Source organism: Ornithodoros turicata, chromosome 2, assembly GCF_037126465.1.
Source record: "Ornithodoros turicata isolate Travis chromosome 2, ASM3712646v1, whole genome shotgun sequence".
In the NCBI taxonomy this organism is placed as follows: Eukaryota; Metazoa; Arthropoda; class Arachnida; order Ixodida; family Argasidae; genus Ornithodoros; species Ornithodoros turicata.
The window spans coordinates 81904210-81922242 of NC_088202.1; positions in this window are offsets into that span (position 1 = coordinate 81904210).

The following is an 18033-nucleotide window of genomic DNA, read 5'->3' on the forward strand; positions in this document are numbered from 1 at the left end:
CTTATTGCTAATTTTTGCGACATTCAGTGAAGTTCAGCGTGTTACTAGATGTCTTGCCTGCAGTGCAGTGGGCTGCAACAACCGAAGCGAAAATGGCAAGAAGCTATTTTGCATTTCCTTGCGGCAAAGGAAACGAGACAAGATTTCCGATACTGGTGTCGAAAAGGAATTTTGTTCTGACACAGTGTTAAGAGCAATCAGAAGTGTGGCAGTCGTAGCATTGGGATGCTCGCAGTCAGTACTAAGATTAGATAAGTGAGTCAAGTACTATATGTCTATTTATATGTCATTTATATATCCTAATAAATGAATGTAGGGCTTTCCCTCAATTTTTGTATTTTTCTTCATGACACTTTTGCATTGCAACAGACCATTATTCGGGGGACAAATATTCCTTTAAGACTTTAAGACAGACAGTAGTGGTAAAAAAGTTCAGGACACATTTTACACAGGACAGGACATTTTAGTAGTCTTTTCATAGTTTGCTGCCAGATATTTTCGCGAAATATGTATCCGTGGTGTGATCACCTGGTCACACTTCATGACATGCAAACTGCCACTACAAAAATATAAAGCGCTGACTTGTTAAAACGAAATTGTCGGTCTCAAAGCCAATAAACTTATAAACACGCACAAATCGCCGCTAGAGGTGGTTTATTACTAGCTGATCTTCCTCGACGCGATACATTCACTTCACGTTGCGTCGAAAATAATGCCGCCGTTCTGTTTTTCGAGAAAGCAGGACACCAACAGGACTCGTGAAATTCACGTAAAAGTCCCCATGTAAGTTTCAGGCTCATTTCTTGTTTTTAAAACAAAAACCGAGTAATTGAGCGTTTAATTTTCGCTTGATGCATTTTGGTGGAGAGCAGGGGAAGCTCTCCTCGTACAGAAACACGCGGGTTTGATGCGGCTGTCGTCCGCTACTTTTGCGCCGTGGAACATTATTGGGGGGGGGGGGGGGGGGGTCGTCGACAGAGGGAGGTTGTCGCTACCTTTCTTCATACAGGAGCCTTATCACCACCTCAGCAGCAGCGCCCCCTTTCAGAAAGGTATAACGGAACTGTTTATCACGATTGTGGCGCCATCTTTCGGTCGACAAAATCGCAGGGTGGTAACTGAGCCCATTTACCACCCAGAGTACACAAATTTATTATACGACAACAACGATAATTTCTCGAAGAAACGGTATAATCGTACTTGAGGACTAATTTAGGTATAACACACAGTCAGCAACATGGTTGTATTTTAATCCGAAATTCTGTCACTTGTGGCGGCAGATTTCCCGTTAGCACAACGAGGAAATTTCGAAATCCTCACTTGCAAAATCGTTTGTCGGACGAAGAGGACCTCAGAATTTGCGAAGTCGTATCTGTTCTCCGGCAAATTGCTCCAACATTTGTGATTATATGGCGGTAATCTGCACGACCTATCAGCCTAACACCTGTGCTTTGCGCGTGCGTCCTGCCGCGCGAAGTTTCCATGTTTGTAAGCGCGGTTAATTTGTGTTTGCGTCTTTGCCTTGGTGATCGATCGATCAGCTTCTTGATTTTTATGATCCGTATAAACCTCTGCATGTTGTGACGTCACATCCCTCCTGCGGAGTCTGATACGCCCCCATGGACGAAATTCTGGGTAAACCACTGGCTGTATCTGATGCACACGCGCAATAAGGGCTAGATGTAGCTCCCGGTTCTCTTCGGCACCCACACGTAGACAACTTTCGGCTTTTCTCGGCTTCGTCTCATCGCAGCCGCTTTGCGTTTCCTCACTGCTGGGTCATGTGCGCGTCTGGTTGCTTGTCCGCTCTATGTATATCGACCGTGCGCGTTCTGCAGCGGCACTCCGAGTCCTGGACTCCCTACCTGCAGACGCCGTACACACCTTTCGTGGTCGCCCCACAGCGTGTGATACACTCTCTGACAACGGTTGCATCCTGCACGGCTGTCTTTTTTTTTTTTTTTCTTGTACTCTGATTTGCTGTTGTCGCGCCGAATAAGACGTCAGGAACCACGCCGACCTTGACAAAAAAGTTCCCTCCCAGGCAGCACAGGCCGACGGCCCAACGTCGGTGCAACGGCGGCGACCGACCCGACCTAGTCGGCCACACACGATGGACCGGCATGCGGTTTGCAACACGGGGATGTGAATGGTCCGTTGTCGGCAGCCAGTATCGTATCCCAACGCTTTCCAGACACGCCGCCAATGCACCCTTACGGGTGCCTCCTTTCCCCACACATGTGCCCATTCGCGCGATTTTTAACAATGAAAACCATATGTCATTGTAGAAAACACGTTACAAACACGTGCAAAACACGAACATGAGAATAGTGAATAGCGAACTTAAACGAGTAGAGCACCTGAGAACTAGTTTTTGGGGGTGGGGGTGAGGTGGAGTGAGAATTTATGTTAGGAGTAGCAGAACAAGCCGAAAGACGAGTTCAATTTCTCCTCGCTTTTTTTCCTTACAAACAAACAAACGAACAAACAAACGTTATTGCATTATATAGTCATCAGCTGCATGAGTTCCTTATGGCATCACTTTACCAGCAATGAAAAAAAGTGTTTTAGGTACTGTAAAGCAGCACCGATCAAATGTCATTTAGTGTGGCTATTCGATAGTCCAAGCCACCAGGACAAAAACTGCGCAAGTTTCATTCCAATCGACGGTGCAATTAATTAGAAAATTACAATTAAAGATGACGGGCAACACTGTACTAGGTATTCGAAATGAATCCGTACTCCTGACACATACGGCGGCAACCACATTGCATGCGTATAACACTGGGCCCGATATAGCAATCCACCACAATCCACCATAAAATCCGCCCCTGCAATCCACACAACGATCCACATCTGAGGATAAACGAATGAGCGAACTGAAATGAAATGCTGAGCCGTTGAAAAAAATGTGTCAGACGTTCAAGGAGCCAGACAGCGTCGGCACGTATTTGTTCACAGAGGTTCACAGAGGGAGTTTGTTCGTTCGAAAGAGGTCGCGAACAGAAGGAGCGTGCAGGCGCAGCAGAGAAGTAGGGAGAGCCTCTATCGAAAAGCGGCCAGCGCTGGGTTACTTCGCAAAAAACACTTAACAGAGGTTTCAGAATGCATAGGTAAACAGGAAAACTAATAATATGGTTACTAAAATAACGAAGTTCCGATGTAATAGTGTGTAATACCAATTTTCAGTGTTGCCCGCTGTACAGGGGGTTGTTTGACACCAAGCGTCGCACCGCTCCACTACACCACATCTTTCATAGCAAATTAAAAATATTTATAGCGCGTTGTCGGTCGTATGGTTCCGCATATGATATTTAGAAGCAACAAAGTCTCTAGTCACATCACCGGCATATCTGGCTTGTCTACTGCTTTACAGTACCTTTAAATAGAAAGTGTACTGTCATCTGTCCCGCATATGTACCGCATATTTACTTCACAAATATTCACTTAACAGATGTTACATGGATTACGTATAACAACTTGAGAACCCGTTTGGCACATGTCATATACTCGTACTGCTATCTTTAAGAGAACAAATAAAATATTTGTGCACCTTTACCAACAGAAGGGTAGTATACGAGTTCGTATAATTCCAAAACCAGTATGGTACATGTAGTACGACTCTTACTTCTGTCCTTAAGAAGACTGTGAAAAAATATTTATAGCGCGTTGTCGGTCGTATGGTTCCGCATATGATATTTAGAAGCAACAAAGTCTCTAGTCACATCACCGGCATATCTGGCTTGTCTACTGCTTTACAGTACCTTTAAATAGAAAGTGTACTGTCATCTGTCCCGCATATGTACCGCATATTTACTTCACAAATATTCACTTAACAGATGTTACATGGATTACGTATAACAACTTGAGAACCCGTTTGGCACATGTCATATACTCGTACTGCTATCTTTAAGAGAACAAATAAAATATTTGTGCACCTTTACCAACAGAAGGGTAGTATACGAGTTCGTATAATTCCAAAACCAGTATGGTACATGTAGTACGACTCTTACTTCTGTCCTTAAGAAGACTGTGAAAAAATATTAATGTATCAACAAGACGCCTTTTCTTATACATTGTCTTTCTTACTATCAAAGCTTGTTATTATGGATACCGGAAGTCTGTTTAAAACACACACACACACATACATTAGATGGTGATGGGGTGGGCGATTCACCGCCGCTGAGGCGGTACACTGCCCTATTTCGCGTTGGGAGAGGATGAAGGGATGATGATGGGGGTTTCAAAGAGCCGTCCCCAGACCGGTGGAGCACAAGTACTCCGCCAGAAGACGAAGGCCCTGCGTCTGGTGGGCAGCGTTCGACCACGGACCGAGGATATTCGCTAGGTTGAACGGCCGCTTGTCAATGCGTTGCATAGAGACCTCCATTACTGCACGCTCGTGGTGGTATTGCCCACAAGCCAGGATGACGTGGCTGAGGTCGCCGTGTACTCCACAAGTGGGGCAGAAGGAAGACGAGGTGGAGCCGAGACGGTGTTGAAAGGCAGGTGTAAAGGCAACGTTGAGCCTCATGCGGTGGAAGAGAGCAGTTAAGGGGCGCGGTAGTCGCGGAGGAAGGACGAGAGAAAGTGTGGGGTCTACATCAGAGAGAAGGGAGTGAGCTATGTCGTGTTCCCACTGAGCCTGCATCTTGGGACCGGTGAGTGTCGAGAGGAGGTGTCTTCGGTCGCCCGACGACATCATTATCGGGGGAAAAGCTGCGTGCTGATGGGCGCTCAATGCGGCTCTGTCTGCTTCTTCGTTGCCGCTGATACCGACATGTCCGGGGATCCACTGCAATACTACAGTGTGCCCTGCAATGGTCGCCTTCTTATAAGCTTGCAGAACCGAGGAATCCATGTATCCCCAAGTTGGCCACACACTGGAGCGCGGGTCTTGAGTCTGTAAAGACGATCCAGGACTGAGCTGGACTGTCTGATATTTTTTGCATAGCAAATAGAATGGCGTAAAGCTCGGCACACGTAGACGATGTTCTGTGAGAAAGACGGTGACCGCAGGAGACTGACTGAGATGGAATGACAAATGCCGAGGACGATCCACTCCGAGTAGATGACCCGTCAGTGACAACTGACGTTGACGCGTGTAGTTGTCGTTCATCATGCCCAGGGTAAGCTGCTTGGATGACACACGGAGCTGTATCCCTTTTCCTTCCATGCAGGCCAGGAACAGTTAGGCGGGTGACTGGACTTCACAGAGACCATGAAGGGGCACTGGGAGCCACTGTCTTCACTACGAAACGCGGGACGCAAGGCTTTAGCTGAGTCATCACCGAGCGGACCTTGCAGTGCTTGCGCCTCAAGATCTTCGATACGAGCGGGTGCCGCCGATGATGAGATAAAAGGCGGAGGAAAAGTCGGCAGGTCTCACCGTAGCGAAGAATATCCAGCGGGGTGTCCCTCGCTTCAGCAATAACTGCTCGGGTCTCTGCTGCTCGGGGGACGCCGAGGCACACACGAAGGCTTCGCGCCAGGAGGCACTGCAGCTTATGATCTGAAGATGTCGGCAGGCCATTAAGCACCGGCAAACTATACGCGAGGGACCCTCGAGCCAAAGCCCTGTGGACGGCCAACAGAGAGCTCGTGTCACTGCCCCATCTCATGCCTGTCAAGCGACGGATCACTGCAATCCAACGGTGGATCTTGATCTCAAGCTTGCAATATGCTTCCGCCAAAAGAGCCTAGCATCAACAGTGAGACTCAGGAACCTATGGTGAGACACGTGCTTCAACGGTATGCCAGCAACGGAAAGCTGGAAGGGCTTTTTAAAACAAAAACAACACAGCATACCAGATTGTACTTCTTGCAAGCAAACACCATAGCGAGATAGGTTCATAGTGTTGTAACTGAAGTGCGGGGTGTATTCTGAAAGAAGAAGATTCGAAGTCAGGATTACACTGTTTGACACACCTGTTGAGATCCGTCATACGAACAATCCTCCGGCAACTGTGGCTAGATGGTCAAGCTCAACCTGTTTCCTCCTCGTCTAGTCGTCTTCTTCACCGAATAGATCCGGAGTTGAAGTTACACTCGCCCGGTGCAGTCAGTCGTTCACCCATTTCGATGTACGGGCGTCAGTTTCTTCGCAAAATTGGGAGGGCCAACTCTGTTAACTGCTTAACGTGCGCCGTTGCGGAGGACACAGAGCACATCCTTATCCATTGTAACAGATATACCACTCAACGTTCATCATTGAAGGCCGCTCTCGACCGACTGGACGGTACACCTTTTGACATTGCAAAGGTGTTAGGTGTTTGGCCCTCCAGCAAGAGGGATGCAGCTCTGACTGCGCTTGTGAATTTTATTGCACAGTGTTCTTTGGAATCCGTTTATTAGGTTATGTGCACTGTCGGTGTGTGACGTTGTGATTGTTGCCGCTGTACCGTATCTTTGTTGTTGCTATTGCGCTGTCGTTGATGTTGCGCACGTGTTATCGCTTTGTATATAATTGTGGCCCCGAGACTACGTTTTGGTGGGTGCGTGTGCTACGACGCATTTCTGTTCTTTCTATTTTTTTAATATTGTATTTGTATCTAATTCTTTTTTTTTTTCAGTTGCAGAATTGGACGGGTGCCGAATTCAATTTCTCCATATTTTTAAATATTTACTTATCAACTTATCTTACACTGTTGTGCACCACAGAAAAGTGCACCACTATTGAATACAGAGGAATTAGCTAGACTGACCGTTGCCAGCATGGCATCACAAGATCTGCTAGAAAAATGTTGACCTTCATCACTGGAAGAAGGGCTCTGAGGCAGAAATCTTGTGGTGGACTCCTCATCGATACCCTCAATTAGGGCATTGATTTCTTTTAGCACGCCCGTAATGGTCCGTGTGACATTCTGAATAACGATAGCTTATGAACACCGTTAGAAATAAATTGGCATTATGCGTCATACAGCGTGGACGGATTAATGCAGAATAATTTATTCACTACCGAATTTGTTTTTCTTTGTAACTTTAATATTTCGCATAACCACAAAAACTTACCTTGAGCTGAAGATGTCCAGGCTTCCAGTTTTGTAGGCACGCCGGGGTTGGAAGCACAGCTGCAGCACACAGTCAACCTGAAAAAATTGTTACATTTCGTTTGATGTCAAATACACTATACATGCGCTTCCACACTTTACGAAACCAAATTCTCCTCGATACGTAACCCGTTATTCGAAAACAAACGCAAACAAAAGCATAATGGTGCACTAAAACGGAAACCATGTGATGTTGCACTGCGAAGCTTTGAGAGAAGCCTTCTAGAGCGGTGTCATTCATGATGAAAATCATCTACGAGTAACGTTTATCAATGTGAGGAGTACCATAGAAAGAAATAGCACTTATACCTACGATGAATCGCTTCAAAAATGTCGAATTCCTCGAAAGTTTCGGTGGCACGGGACGGGAGGCACGCATTTGTTGCTCACAACGAGGACGACGGAGTTTCGGACCCTGATAGATGGAGATATCACAACCCCTACCTTTTGTACACTGTCATAACACTTCCCTTCCTCTTTTACGCAGAACTTTTCCCATCCCCATCTAGTATGTGCTATGGCGAGTGGCTTATAAGCAGATGCACAGATATTCCGAAATCAGAAATTTCACAGATGATTCCAAAGCAGCTGCAGAGGCACTGGCATAAACCTATTTCATGGTGTCAGCGTGATGCCTGTAACTGGTGTCATGGTTACTCCTGGGAAATGGAATAAAGTGGAACCCCTTCTGGAGTGTGTAAGTTTTACTCCAAAAGGGAGTGTTCTACGGGACAAGGCATTTGCTCCCCTAAAGGGGTTGTGACGACACCATTTTTTCTCAGAGTGCATGGCAGGTTTGTGGTAGCCAAGGTCGTCCTGAAGACTGGGAGGTGGTGGGTTCGAATCCTACCACCGGCTGTGCTGTCGGAGGTTTTCCATGGGTTTTCCGAAGACTTTCCAGACGAATGTCGGCACAGTTCCCCCTGAAGTCGGCCCAGGACGCATACTAATCCACTTCTCCCCCACTCTGTGCTCTCTCCATCTGTCCACATCTGTACGCCGCTCATAGCCACAGTTGCTTCGCGGCGCTAACACGGATTAAAATTTAAAAATGTATGGTGTGGTCGTGATATTTTAGTCGCTTTCATACACTGCTCCTGGAAAAAATATAAAGAAGGAAAGATATGATATATAAATATAAAAAAAATAAAAAATATATGAAAGAAGGAAAGATATAAACGACGTTTTCGTTTATTTTGCACATCGTAACTGAAAGCTCACCTTTTTGCACGTAATACCGTGTACCGTTAACCATAGTTAAGCATTGTATAGTGATGCCGACGGAGAGGAAAGGGCGCAGGAATGATAAGTTATGGTCAACTCAATTATGATCGACGTAATTATGTACCAACCACTTTGAACGTGGTGCTGTTAATCGCACGGTATTAGCAATATTGTTAGTTGTATATCGACTAGTTAGTTAATGAGTGGCATTTGCTTGGTTCCGAGAGTCTACGAGGGAAGACACTCTCGGTGTTTTTCTGACTGACTTAGGAATGCGGTGAACCGAAAAACCTTTATTGTGTTGCCGATATAGGATACCATACACACATGTCGTTCATAAGGCCGTAAATTGGTACATTGTACCGCATGTGCTCGACCTGAGGCATTCGGCGTTCAATACCAGAAATGCATGCCATTGTACGAGTTATATGCGTAGCATTATCAGCCGACCTTCAACGAATGGGTAGTCCGAGCTGCAGCACACAATGGAGTGAGAAATGTCGCTGGTCCACTACAATGCTTAAAGTGCACGTGCTTCAGTATTACGAATTTTCGGACATATTCCTCAAAAGAGCTACTTTCTTAAGCCCGAATCCCATAACAAGCGACACGCGGCAGATACACGCGAGAAGCGACAAAATCGACGTCACCGCCGCCACGCGAGCGTCAAAAAAGCTTTGTCGCGGCTCAATATTTCTGCATCTACTCCCAGTAGATATTTGTAGCATGTCGCCGAGTTCGTTGCCTGTTGTTTGACAAAACCAGCTAGATTTGGCGGCGTGAAACAAGAACTGAACACGTGGACAAGGGAAAGGGTGGAGAGGGCAACCAACAAAAGTAGCAGACGAAGAAGTGGGCGGGGCGTTGGGAACTTCAACCGCAGCGCCACTGCGTTACGGCGAATATTACATAGCACCTTCATTACAAGTTCTCCTCGTTTTGACGAATGAAATACTACTATTCGTATATTTATGGCAATTTACAACTTAGCCTGCATAAAATAAGCATTGCTTCTCCAAAAACATAATTTTTCGGCGACGAAATGTCGCTGCTCAAATGGAACGGGAAGTCACGCCATGGCCAGACGCGACAGCGACAAATTCTGCAGCGCGTCGCTTGTCGCTTGTTATGGGGTACGAGCAGCAGCGCAGCCGCATACGCCCGCATAGCCAAGCGCTGTGCTGCAGAAGAGATCACCATAATAGCATCGAAATGACGATGAATAATATGTTCCACAAAAACATAGCCACAATTTAAAATTACCTTTCTATCGTTTATTTACTTTTGTGTAACGTAGTATGTTCGTAATTTTGGCCGTGCACCTTCGAAAGAAAATCCACTGTCTATTTTACGTACATATACAACGAGCGAAATAATATCATTGTACGACTGGCAAAAGAAGCGGCCGTTCAGGCGACTCAACCAATCTGCGTAACCTGATACCATTACGAAATCGTTTCGTCCTCCTACTCTTATTGCGGAATGTCTATGACGCGTTCAAAACGCGAAAATCGAGAAAGAAAAATATGCGGGAGCACTTCTCCTTTGCGCTGCTTCAGCTGCGCGTTGCTGCTCGAGCTCATGCTATATAGGACACCACTCTCAGTCCTAGACATCCCTGGGGACGGCCAATGTGTCAATTTATGCGCTCAAGTGTCACAAACCCATGAAGTGTAAAACAAAAAACGCATAAGCGCCAAAATTGCTCTAAATCCGTACGCCAGAGTGCGCGCCGGAGTCGCCTTTCAAATTTGCCGTCTCCAAGTTTTCCTCTCAAGCAGTCTCCGCTGCTTACACTCCGTTATTCTGCGATTGACAGATTGGTGCTTTGAAAGTACGCTTCCCTAATGCACCCCAGAAGCTTATAATACAGTCACCGTCGCTGACTTGCTGCTTTCATTTTAAACGCAGTTTGTATACTGGTGTCAAATGTAGCACTTCGTGATTTAGGGTTTCCTTGCCAACGACACACAAAGCAGCAGGGCAATGGAGAGACACGTTTCCGGTGGTAGGTGAAGATGCATTCATTATCGACCCATAAGGTGCTTAAAATGAATCGTATTGTATTTATCTGTAGTATGTATCAACAATATTATAATAATGATGCTCTTGAACGTGTCATGACCGCTGAGGGTGTGTTGGTGGTATCCGTTGATCATAATGGGGAGCAAAAATAGGAAGATATGCACGGACTAAAAACGAATGCAAAACTGTTACGCGTCATCAGTCCAGAAAGGGAGCCAACTATAGTCACAGAATCTGCACGAGTCCAAAATGACGAATCGTATAGTCATTATATTTTTTAGCGTACCCGTAAAAATGCCCCCCTTAGACCGCCTTTCCTCACTTAAAAATGCTACTTAGAAATGATGGAATGACCCAAAATAGAAATGGACTTCTTCCGGTCGGTGTCTGCTCTCCTGTATACATATCGGTGTCATGTCTCTGCCATAGTTAGTATCAATGTAGAAACCTTGTCTTCTCTTCAGATATTCAGATGTTCTCAGACACATCGCCATCTTCAACATTACACTCGCGTAAGCGGAGCTGACCTCTCGATTTGCAGGGTGACGTAGCACAGCAAAAGAAGGCGGAATACAGAGAGAACGCATGAGCTGCGTTTGCATGAATGCGACAAAAGCGTATCGTATCGACTTATCGCAACAAATCCTGTCCCACGTCAACCAATCCACCAGTCGGGATAAATGCGAGGAGGTGCCAAGGTATATCTAAACTGGTAGCGAAAACAAGCGAAAATACCAAATCAGACCCATCGGCAAAGCTACAAGCAAGAAGCGCGAGCGATCCTGGGTGTTGGTAGTAGAGGTACGATCGTAAACAGAAAAACTTTACAACATGGGCATGGCTTGTGTGTGTACTAATAGGTTATTCATAATTCCAATGTAGAAACAACTTTCTGTTGCCCCACTCGTGCACATACACGAATTCATCTACCACCCGAGTAAATTTCCGTATCCTGCTCTTTTGCGCATGTGTCACAGTGGGCGTGTTTATCCGTGCATCTCTGTATCCGTGCCGTGTGTCCGTGCATTGTAATACGGAGTTCGTACACTTTTGGGGTTAAACAGGAAGCGACGTTCACATCTCGGAGCTGTAGACCAAGAATTACACGTGTGAACATATAAATACAATGCATCGCCTGTTGCTGGCACCGTGAAAAAAAAATTTCGTCATGGGACAAGCGGCCATGACTAGCGTGAGTGTTAGCAGGAATCAGCTGTGCACCAACGATGCCATTTTTTTGTTGCAATGTACCCATAATGGCCACCCATTGAATAAATGCAAACGTCTAATCACTACGTGTGCGTGTAGCTCTGAGTGAGAAATGGACCTTAAGTGAACCTTCCTAATTTCTGTGTGGTCATCACGATGCCCTTCAGTTTGGAGTTGTCTAAATTTGTGATAACTGTATGTATTTCGAACTGATATGTTCAATTAAACCTGATATGATTTATTTTTCTGTATTATCGTCTGGTGTTGTTGCCAGGGTGAGGAAAAGGGAGTACAACGCAAACAAAGTGCGCGAATGTAAACGTGCCATGGCTAATTATGCACTACTTATTATTCATAGTGCTGGCATAATCACTGACGTCATTTATTTACAATCGTAGTAGTCCGCGCAACGGATGGATGGCGCTGACCGTCTCTATCATGGCGTCATTCTGAAGACACAGGGGCCTATGGGAGTTGTGCTATAGCACAACTCCCATAGGCCCCTGTGTAAGCTAGTATACCTATTTAGATATACCTTGGAGGTGCGATAACTTGATACGATGCGCGTCTGTCGCGTTCATGTAACCGCGGCTACATACGCGACTACGAATTATACCCCGCATCCAAACTTTGGTTCTGACTAGAGATGTACCTTTAGATGTACTAGAGAACCTTTCGAGGTTCGAATTCGCAAAAGTTCGCAAAATCTGAAAAAATCCGAACTTTTCTTCGGAAAATTCTTACTTTACCGAACCAAATTCTCTTCAAAGCGGAGCCCGTTACCCGAAACGAAACGCAAAAAGCATAATGGTGCACTGAAACCGAAACCATGCGATGCTGCACTGCGAAGTTTTGAGAGAAGCCTTCGAGAGCGGTGCCATTAATGTTGAAAAGCATCTACAAGTAACGTTTATGAATCCGAGGAGTGCCATAGAAAGAAATAGCGCTTGCCTGCGTTGAAAAAATGTCGAATTCCTTGAAAGTATCGATGGCACGGAAGGGTACACCTTTGTGACTCACAACGAGGACGACGGGGTTTCCCACCCTTCAAACACGACGGGTTGAACGGGTAGGGCTGTGTACTGCCTCAGCGGTGGTGAATCGCCCACCTCATCATCATCCAATGAATGTGCGTGTGTGTGGGGGGGGGGGCGGGGTTGATCGAGACACACCATTGGCCAGATTCGAAACAGTGGGTCACATGTAGTGATGTAGCGTACCTTTCGTGGTTTGAGTTCGCAAGAGATACTTTTCTTCAGAAAATTCGAAAAAAAAATTGCAGAAGTCCAACTTCGACTGCGCATGCGCGCTGATCTCCTTACCGGACGCGGAAGCATATGTTTTACGACTCGAAAAGCCGTCAAGTACTTGTGGCATGTTTAGATTATGACTTTCTATATTTATCTGTGGCTATATGTTTATTACACTAGCAAGGTGGACTGGAAACCTGAAAAGGAAAAATATAATGCGAGCCACGTGCTGACGCGACTGAGACGCCGCCGCAAAACAACCGTATTTTGCTGTGCGTCGCTTGGCTTCGTAACATGCGATTTCAAACTATTCCGAAGCAGACGCAGACGACGACATAAGGGGTAGATTTGACAGAGCGGGAGCATTATTACAATCTCGATTACACTTCCTGTGGTAGTGGCCATAAGAGCTGTTGTTTTCAATAAACTTCCCGTAATGAGCGCCTGCGTGGCGTCGTTCTTTCTCGGTCCCTCTCCGTGCTGCGCTCATTTCTTCGTGAACTTCTACTGAGTAGTCAAAGCAATGTTTTGTCATGTTTGATAAACAGACATTTCAATTTTAAGTGCTGTATCAGTCACAACATTTTCAACTCTTCACGAAAAAGGCCAAGTCTGCAAACCTTTGCGAACCTCGGCGAATCTGGCTTGAAATTCGAAAGTTCGTCGAACCTCGCGAACCAGAGGGGTTCCACTGCGAACCTAAAGATCGCGAAAAGTTCGCGACATCACTAGTTCTGACCTCGCAAGGCAGCTGCGTACTAACAGTTTTCTATTTCCTCTATAGTGATCAGCCATCACGAACTGAAGATCTCCTTTCAAACTCGGAGTGAATGGAATTCGAGACATATGTTATGCAACCAATGACAAAGCAATTTTTATGGAATCAAAGAAAGCCATGATACAAAATGGCAACAGACGCGGCTTGTTTGTATAGTTACTATGCATGAGTGCAACAAAAGACAGGACAAGGACGACAGTGCGTGTGCGGTGCGTGTTCGAGTTCGGTTCGTGTTTGAGTGCGTGTTCGGCGTCGTCCTTGTCCTGTGTTTCGTCGCACTCGTTTATCAGCCATGGTACACTATCGCGTCTAGTAGGACGTTATTGATCGGTGACGCAAAAATAAAACAAATAAAACTATTGTTAAAACGATCCTCGAAAGTTGTCAAATCGAGTTACGCTTAAGTTGGCTTAATGTTACGCCACTTAAAGTCGTCATATAACCCATATAGTATACCCCACCACCGTTCCAACATTTCGGGATACGTATCTCAATTTCTACGTACGCAATTTCTTTCACATGCTTTCAACAGCAACCAATGTCTCTTTTTGGGTTAAAGGCGAAAGCTGTAACGCTCCGATGGATCGACGTTTCTGCGCCTTTGTTGTCAAGACCTGAAAATCGGTTTTCGGTGTCAGACGGATATGTCACGATCGTTCTAATAAGAAAGAGCTTATAGTGGGCTTTCACTTGAGGTTATAACGGAAGATAGCAGCTCGGTCTTTCCATGTTTGTAATAGAGTACAATGGTCAAACGAAATGTTAACAGGAAGCCAAATAACGCTTGCACTGTATACATTAAGTGACATGAATGAAAGCAGGTGTGACGGTACGTCACATTGTAGTAGTATATATGAATTTAATTTGTTGCGCTTTATTAGCACGCCGCGAAACGTCTCCTCTCTAGGATCGCTCACTCACTTCCAGCTCAACTCTGTGACATCGTTTGTGCTGTTTTGAGTTATTTGCTCACTCACGCTCACGCTATTGCTTTCTACGAAGAATCAGTCGTTGCGTCGCCAACGGACGAGCCCTGAGAACGCAATGAGTTTGCATAGAGTGTATGTGCCGTGGGCCATTCATTGAGCGCGGCATGCTACGCTCCTTCTTCGCCGGTGAAGGCGCGGGAAGGCAGCGCCATTCAGAGACAATGGGCGCATTGAGACGGCTTCTGGAACAGGAGTTAACAACCGCGTCGCCCGCCCGTACGACATACATACGATCGGCAGTTTTGTCTCTCGCTCACTCAAGTTCACTCGATGCCCGCCCAGTTCTCGGCTCGCTCACTCACGCTCAGTTCATTCGCCAAATTGAGCGTGAGTGAGCATCTCACGAGCGAGTTTTGCCGAGGTCATCCCCCCACTCCCACCCCTTCTCCTTGTCGCGGCGGCTCGCAACCCACGATGTCAAAAGGAAACGAACCCCGTGCACCAGTCATCATGGAATGGCTTTCTCCCTAAGCTATCGGTTACGAACCCCCCAAAAGTGAAGTTTTTCGGATAAACCCGAGTTAATTTAAGTATTGCCCACATATGTTTTCGGTGGGTTGGGGGGTCGAAATAATTCGAAATATTCGGAACCGTTGCTATAGCTCGGCTAGGCTCGTTATTATTGTGAAAGAACGCGTGTTGTTTCTCGTGCACCCTCATCGTGGTCCCTCAGCTACCCTCAGCCGAAGCAGGGGCAACTCATGACATTATCATTCGTAATTTAATTGTTTTTATTCTCATGCAGGTCACTGCTGCCAAAAACGAAAACTTTGTGGAAGGGTCTCTCATTCCTCCTTTAAGATGCGCAGCATTTATTTTGCAGTATATTTTTATACTAAGTCATCCAGTGTGCCAGACCGTTCAACTTCATCCAACTTGTTTTTTTTTAAATTCCATGTTAGCGCCGCCAAGCAACTGTGGCTATGAGCGGCGTACAGACGTCGACAGATGGAGAGAGGACAGCAGGAAGGAGTGGGGGACAGGGGGGTTAGTATGCGTCCTGGGCCGACTTCCGGGGGAATGTGTCGACATTCGTCTGGAAAGTCTTCGGAAAGCCCCGGGGAAAACCTCAGACAGCACCGCCGGTGACAGGATTCGAACCCGTGTCACCTCCCAGTCTCTACGTGGAAAGCGATCATGTTAACCACTATGCCACGGGAGCTGGTCAACTTTAGTTACACACGACGCTGTAACTTTGTCATCCGGTGTCATCCGGTGTCAGGTACTCGCCCGACAGCCCTCCTAAGGAACTGTGCAGTATCCTCTCGTCATGTCAGTTACAAACAAGTCTTTATTTTCAGGTTGCCTATTGGAGGCTTTTGCTTTAAGTGAGGGTGCATGCTACCGAATATTCCATTTCCAATGCATAATAAAGAGACGATGGACCACATCAAAATCGAGCCGGATCTTACGGGCTGCACCAACCATAATACATATCAACGCATTCGTAACATGCCCCTATACACACTAGTAATTATGATGGCAGACGAAGAAAAGGTTCCAGCAGTGGGATACCAAATGACACCAAATATGATACCAAATTTTATCAAAGCGTCAAGTAAATAATTTGCGTGTACCTGTTGCAGTAACCTGTAATTCTATCGTCGACACATGGGGAAGTCCTCAAGATGCAAGTATATGTATTGCCGACAAAGAAACATGATTTTCTATGTCTCTCTCTCATTCTCTTTCCCATCAAAGTTTTCTTTTTTCTTTTTTGCAAAGGCTTTCATCCTATCGTATCGCCGTGGCCATTTGAACAAAAATCCTCCTACACAAGATACATATCCGGAATACGGGAAGCATCATATGCATCGCAATATGCCCTGCCAACTGTGCGCACGCATTGCGCCTTGAATTTCCCAAACTCAGTATGACAGCGAAACGGACATACGCCAACGTCGAACAACAGAGCTTTGTACTCGGAACACGTTCTTCTGAAGACGATTTCTCCCGCACCTTTCTAGCGAAAGATACGTCACAGAGTGAAATACGAAATGCTTGGCCGGTACTGCTGCTGCAGATGTACGTGCACGAATTGCAACCGGTCCAACTTCCGGGCGAAGGTTCCGCGAAATACATTCATTCGACACCGAAAACAAAGGAAACGTCACTGCAAACATCAGCAGATTCATGTGTGCAACAAAAAGAGCCGCATTGTTTTTCAGATACCCTATAGCTTGTTCCTGGGTTGCATACAAGGTCCACGTTCTCTTTCCGCCGACACAAAATGAGCGTTTGAAGAGGAACACACAGCTGGTGAGCTCTTGCGCTTTCATGAGAGAACCACAAGCAAAAACGATATTTCGACTCGCAACAAATCTTTTCTATCCACACAGGACGATAGAATAGATCAAGAAAGCTTATCAAACATCCGTAGCATATGGGTCGCTCCATTGCGGCCTTGTTCCCTTCACATATGCCGCCACAGGTGCACTCTTAAAAAAAGGGGTGTACTTTAACTCCTTTCCTTGCCACATGAAATGCATGCCAGGGAGTAATATTACTCTCCAGTAGGGAGAAAGGTGTTATGCTACGCCCTTGAGGGAGTGAGGAGACACCCTTTTGAGTGTAATTGTACTCTCCAAAAGGGTGTTATATATGTGGCAAAAAAAAAAAGGGGGGGGGGTTAAAGTGCACCCTTTTTTTAAGAGTGTGGGTAGCGGAATAGTGGACCAAAGCACTGGTCCAAAATAATACCCGATACGCCGTCATCATTTTCAACTTGCAGGAACGATACACTATTAGAAGCAACCAGGATATCATGCCAACAATGAACAAGGGACATATTTTATGTAAGCAATGCGTAAAACAGCGTAATTGCCATCGTGTGCGCAATTTTCCCCCCTGATACCTTTGTGCTAACAACATTAGCAAAAGCGTTGTTCAATAATGTTACTGGTGTACTGTATTGTCTCAAAATCGTTCATGGCTTTATGGGTAGCACTTTGTGCCCCTCACGGCAAATATAAACCTAAAACAAATTATATGAAGTACATGGCCTCAGGAGAAGGCGTTTCTCATACGCCCTATGACGGTCTCCGCAGGTACACGATACAAAGAGAGAGAGAGAGAGAAAGGGCATGCAAAAAAAAGAACAGTGGTATGGCAATGAGATACAAGAAGAACACCATATTATTGCGCATGTCTGCTGCGCGTTAAGGTTCGCCGTCTATGAACTTCCGACCATGCACTGTGCTGTATGGCTATTATGACGCACCCGAAAAATAAAATGGAAGCATATTTAATCATACTTACACGAGCGCGCGCTACATTAGATGTTGATGTTGACGAAAAAAAAAAAAATATGGACAGATTGAATTCGTCACATTACAAATCAACGTAATAGCAATGAGTGGGGTATTCCGTCCGCACCGTGGTTTCAGGGCGAGAGGAGGGATAATTGGGTGAAAAGGCAATAAGGAACAGCTCACAGAGAGGACCGAGGGCAGACTAACCAAAAAGGTAAGCTGTCGTTTACGACGGTGCATTGGTGAGCTGAGCATACG